We start from the raw sequence: 6040 nt of genomic DNA, 5'->3' as shown, positions 1-6040 counted from the left end.
AACGCAAAGTCTTGGGGTTATTTGTTAATGTTGGCATTCTTTCTGTTCACCAATTCTTTCCACTGTTTACAAATGACCAAAGCAAAAATGCCTAACGGTTTACACTACTTGTTTGAAAAGAACACTAGTACTTAGCAACAGATTGGAGAAAGAAGGTTTCTGATTAAAGTGTATCTAAATCCTTCGGTTGGGTTCACATATGTGCGAGTTGGATACGGATTTCACCGCATCCAATTTGCATGAAATGCGAGTGTGACCTGCTCTCAGTGGAGCTGGATCACCCAGGTCGGGGGTGACCGCAGAGCGGATTGCAAAAGGGCCCAGTGCGTATTTGGGTCCACTTCAGGTGCGAATTCAGGCAAAAATCCAGACTTGAATCGCACCTAAACCGGTGAAGATGCACACAGGACCCCAGGTACGAACTTCGCGGCCGCTCATATGTGAACCTGGCTTTAGACAAAAGAGTAATATATTGAAGCTTACTAGTCCTTGGATGTTGCATTAGAAAAATACCTATTGATCCTTACATAATTCTTCTGTTTGTGTAACTTCCTGTGGACTGAACTGAAACCTCAAACAATAATATATCACTTTTCTCTGCTATTTTCTGCGAATTGCAAAGCAACACTCTTCTGTGTAATGGAGACGGGGAGGTGTCTGTAGTGAGCAAGGGGTGACAATGCTGCTCCTCCATAGACAGTGCAGGGATTGAATGTTTTCACCCTAGAAGAGTGAAGCTCTGTACACACAATCGGTTTGTCTGATGAAAACGAACCGATGGACTGTTTTCATCGGACAAACCGATCATGTGTGGGCCCCATCGGTGAAAAAAAAAATAGAACCTGTTTTAAAATTTTCCTATGGCTAAAAAAACGATAGTAAAAAAGCGATCGTCTGTGTGGAAGTCCATCGGTCAAAAATCCACGCATGCTCAGAATCAAGTCGACGCATGCTCGGAAGCATTGAACTTAATTTTTCTCAGCACGTCGTAGTGTTTTACGTCACCGCGTTTGGTGTGTAGGCAAAACTGAAGAAAGTCAGCTTCATCGGATATCCGACGAAAATATCCGATCGTGTGTACAGGGCTTAAGTGTTATTGGTAGGATCCCCAGAATGAAATAAAGGGAAAGGAAACTAATGCATCCACCACATCTAAGGATTGGTAAGATGTTAGTTTGGGTTAGATATACTTTGAATTTCATTTTGAAGTGATGATTTCTCATCCTGTCTGCGGGTTTCTTATTCATGGGTGCTCAACCTGTGGCTCTCCAGCTGTTGCAAAACTACAATTCCCATAATGCCTCAGCCTTTGGGAGACATGCTTGTACCTGTCAGCGGCTTGCAATGCCTCATGGGAATTGTAGTTCCGCAACAGCTGGAGAGCCACAGGTTGAGCACCCATGTTATAAATCATCTCTTCTATTCCTTGCACTTGGAACAATGGGTTTCGATTTCGGGTTTAAAGGAAACCTATTCCGAGAAAAACACAAAGGTTGCCTTTGTTGATCTCCTTCTGAAGATGGTAATTGCCTGGCTCTTCTTGGCTTCCAGACTTAGAAATCTCTGACCAACAACAAGCCTGCACCCAGCGACGTCAGCACTCGTGATGTGCGTACTTAAGGGTCAGTGACTCTGGAAGTATTGAAGCCATTGATTCAGCATGACAGCTGGGCAACTAGCATTTTCAGAAGGAGCGCTCAGCAGCTGTCGCACACCCTCCGTTCAGATTTTTTTCTAAAAGCAATTTCTAAGAAAGCCATAAATTCCCTATTTTATTACCATTTATGACCAAGAGCTGTAATTGCATATTTCACATGAAATGCCACCAGCTGGTGAAATCTGATTATAGGATACATTGGACCGTGTTGTCTGCCTCAGCCCACATTCTTGATGTCCTGTCTCTGCTGTCAAACTGGAAATGCTATGCAGAAAAGCACTGCCTTTTTGCAAAGTACTGGTTTGGCTCCTGAAATAGTTGCTGTCAATGTAATATAGGGGGTTATTTACTAAAACCGGAGAGTGCAAAATCTGGAAACCAATCAACTTCCAGGTTTTATTACCACAGCTTAATTAAACAAGCTGAGGTTAGAAGCTAATTGGCCACCATGCACAGCTGCATCAGATTCTGAGTGCACCAGTTTAAGTAAATCTATCTCACGGTGACAGGTGCTCTTTGATTGGTCAGCTAACTAACAAACGGGTTAAAAATTAGGGCCCTTTCACACGGAGCGGATCAGTAATGATCCGCTCCGTGTGTCCGCTTTGCTCAGCGGGGATCCTCTGTAAAATCCCCGCTGAGCTGGCAGCTGACAGGGCAGTCCCCGCACACTGTGCAGGGACCGCCCTGTGTTTCCTTCGCTCTCTCCTATGGGGGATCGGATGAACACGGACCGTATGTCCGTGTTCATCCGATCCGGCAGACGGAAGAAAAATAGGATTTCTTCCGTCTGCATATGCGGATCTTTGCGGAGGCGGACAAATGACGGGTGTCAGGGGATGTTTATCCGCTGACACCCGTAATCACATAGGGACCAATGTATGTCCCGTTTTCATCCGCAAACGGACGAATGAAAATGCGGACATACGGTCCACTAGTGTGAAAGGGCCCTAAGTAGAACGGTTTTGCTAGGCTCTGCTTTTAAAGCGGTTGTAAACCCTGTGTTTAAAAAAAACCTGTAAGACAAAGGCATAGTATGCCCCATACTAGCTCATTATGAAATACTTGCCTTAAGCCTCATACACACGATCCGATTTTCCGCAGACAAAGCGTCAGACTTTTGTCCGAAAGGCGTGTGTCTGGATTTTGTCTTGCTTGCAAACAGCACACAGTTGTCGGCCAACAAACACGAACGTAGTGACGTACTACGTGTTTTTTCAGCTTTTGATCGCCACCCTTTGGACACCTTCTTCTGCTAATATCGTGTTTGGTGAGCATTGATTCAGAGCATGCGTCTTTGGACTTTTGTCTGACGGACTTGTGTCCGCAGAAAACTTTAAGCTTGCCATCCAACATTTGTCCGTGGAAAATCCGTCAACAATTGTCCAATGGCGCATACAAACGGTTGGATTTTTGGCCAACAAGCTGTCAACACACAATCCCCGTCAGAAAATCCGATCATGTGTACGAGGCTTCAGAATGAAGTCCCAGCAGCATCGCCCGGTCACCGCTCAGGGGGATGACTTGTTTCTCCCGGCACTACTTTGGGTTTGCGGGCTTCGGCGATGTGAGTGGTCGGAGCTGTGATGACGTCACTCCTGCGCATGCTCGCGGGAGCCCTCTGTTCTGGCAAGAAGCTCTGAAGTTCCGGGACGATACGCCAGACGTTCAGAGCAACCGTGCCATTGATGTCAGCGGCTGCATGCAGGGTGAATATTCCTCATTTACAATCTTCTAGATGGTAAGCTCTAACGAGCAGGGCCCTCTGATCCCTCCTGTATTGTAACTGTACTGTCTTCCCTGATGTAAAGCGCTGCGCGAACTGTTGGCGCTCTATAAATCCTGTATAATAATAATTTAATGGGGCTTTGATGCAAGGTTTTCCCTACTGGTGAAAATTGGTATTACATCTTTAGTCAGCTGACTGATCACAATACTTTGATATCCTACCAGGGTGGGGTTTGGTCTGCCGAGGGAAATAGTGCATTCAGGAGTCCGGTAATTTTTTTACTAGAGGATTACTATTGTGAGGGCTCCAAAATATATACAAAAAAGTGAACCATGTCAAATCCCCTTCAGTGTTGAAGTTTTCCAGCAACCTTTTTTTTTTCTTCGCCAGAAAATGCCGTTCTTTAAGAAAATGAATTCCTGCTGAATCTTGTTTTGTAAATAATAATTTAAAAGATTTCTAATATTTTTCCTGAAGCTAGGTTGTGCAAAGATGTTTGCTGTGTCAACAATCTGATCTTGTAACAGGTGTAAAATGTTTCCTTTTATTTTTACACTCTCTAAATAGATGTAATGTAACTTTGTTGAAGGGAATGTATTCTGATTGCCGTTTTGCTACCAGTAAGATTCTTCCTCCTCTTTTAAAACGTGTCCTGGAAGGACATGTAGATGCTGATTGGTGGCAAAGATGACACTCCTTGTAGAAGACTTACAGGCGAGGACACCATAGCTAAAAATGATCATCTCTTTCTAGAGATTCTGCAATTAACAAATCAATTTCCGTTATGAAAGTGGCATTTTATTATTTACATTCTTCAACTCTTTCATTGGAGAGCAGGGGGCTATATGAGGTCTAACGTCTTATATGAGGTCTAACGTCTTATATGAGACCAGGTTCAGACAATGTGGTTTTAGAGCAGGTGCTTACAGAACATAGTGAACCTCTATGATGGCAAATGATCTGTACATGTCGGCAGAGCTGGTTTCAGATCTATGCTCAGGCTGCATACAGCCTTCAGGGCTCTCATGAAAGTTATTGAATGGATGTTTGTAAATCACGGGTACAGGGGAAGAGTTGGTACTTTCTGATGAGCCTCTATCCCTTACAGCTGAATCACTGCTGTACTCCTAATATCAGACATTTTTCAGATCGATATGTTACTTTCACCAAGGTGTTGAGGAGATTTGTGTATATTTGTAATTTATAAGATTGTAAGTATGAGGAAAAACAAATATTTTAACAGGAAGAGCGGTAAGCCTGTGTTCTGTGTTGCTCTTCTGTAAGATATGTACATTATGGGGAAATTCTCAGTGCATGCTGGGTAATATTTCCCAGGCTGCACTGCCCTGTGGAGAGCATGTCTCATATTCACTTTGTTGGTTGGTTTTTGGGAACATGTCTCTGTTATCGTTCTCTTACCACTCATGTTTTGTCATTAAACTGTTGGAGTGATTGTCTATTTACTGAGTGTCTTCTGTGCCTGAGATTGCCGTTTTTTTTACACCTGACTGTTTAAAACCATTTGAAGTAATACTGACATGTATGGAGGCCAAAGGACACCACCTAAAAGACATTGGGGGGTTATTTACGAAAAGGCAAATCCACTTTGCACTACGAGTGCAGTCGCTGTAGATCCGAGGGGGACATGCAAGGAAAATAAAAAACAGCATTTTAGCTTGCACATGATTGGATGATAAAATCAGCAGATCTACCCTTCAGATTTACAGCGACTGCACTTTCAGTGCAATTTTAGGTGCACTTTGCACTTGTAGTGCAAAGTGGATTTGCCTTTCGTAAATAACCTCCATTGAGACTTTTTGACATTTACCATATTTATTGGGGTATAGCGTGCACCCCTAAAGTTGCCCCGAAATTCCTGTAAAAAAAATGTTATAAGATTGTATTACTTACAGTTTTGGTGTCTTGCCCAGCGTCCATCGTCCGTCTGCGGCCTTGGTGGTGTCCTCCCGGCTTCTCCAGCGCGCGCCTCAAGTCGAGTTCCCGCACTCAGTTCGAACGCCTCCACCGACATATACCGAGTGCAGTACACTCGGCAAGGCTTGGCTTCGCTCGTGCTCACGCTCTGTGACGTTTATGGGGTTATTTACTAATAGCAAATCCACTTTGCACTCCAAGTGCAAACTACAAGTGCAAAGTGCACTTGGAAGTGCAGTCGCTGTAAATCTGAGGGCTTGACCTGAAATGAGTGGAAGCTCTGCTTATTTTATCATCCAATCATGTACAAGCAAAAATTTTGTTTGATTTTCCTTGCATGTCCCCCTCAGATCTACAGCGACTGCACTTCCAAGTGCACTTGTAGTGCAAAGTGGATTTGCCTTTAGTAAATAAACCCCTATTTCACCACTGTGTCCTGTGGGGTAATGTTGGGGCGAGTAGGAGGAACCACAGAGTAGTGCTGTGGAATCCAACACACCTGGAAGTGTCAGTTACCAGCTGCAGTCATCCCTCTGCAGGGGAGCAAAGATTGGTGTCACTGCCCAACAGAAAAGTATTTTTCTTCCACTTTTACAGGGTGTCTTTAGTTTTATTTTGGTGAGTTAGAAACAGGGTCACTTTAAGGGCTCGCTCTCACCATATGTGCAAAAAAACCTACATCAGTTTTCATGCACGTCAGTTATGTGCCCTATTCACAC

At 43.9% G+C, this 6040-nt stretch overlaps 1 long non-coding RNA gene across 1 annotated transcript; it reads left to right on the top strand.

The window, feature by feature from the left end:
• The first annotated feature begins 2903 nt into the window (after positions 1 to 2903).
• Positions 2904 to 4849, top strand: LOC120919531. The gene is made up of 2 exons (XR_005744581.1): positions 2904 to 3968; positions 4012 to 4849. It is a non-coding gene; the product is annotated as an uncharacterized LOC120919531 (long non-coding RNA).
• Positions 4850 to 6040: the final 1191 nt, after the last annotated feature.

This window comes from Rana temporaria, chromosome 12 (genome assembly GCF_905171775.1).
Source record: "Rana temporaria chromosome 12, aRanTem1.1, whole genome shotgun sequence".
Classification (NCBI taxonomy): domain Eukaryota; kingdom Metazoa; phylum Chordata; class Amphibia; order Anura; family Ranidae; genus Rana; species Rana temporaria.
The sequence above is the reverse complement of the archived record's forward strand: the minus strand, read 5'-3'. Positions and strand labels throughout refer to the sequence as shown.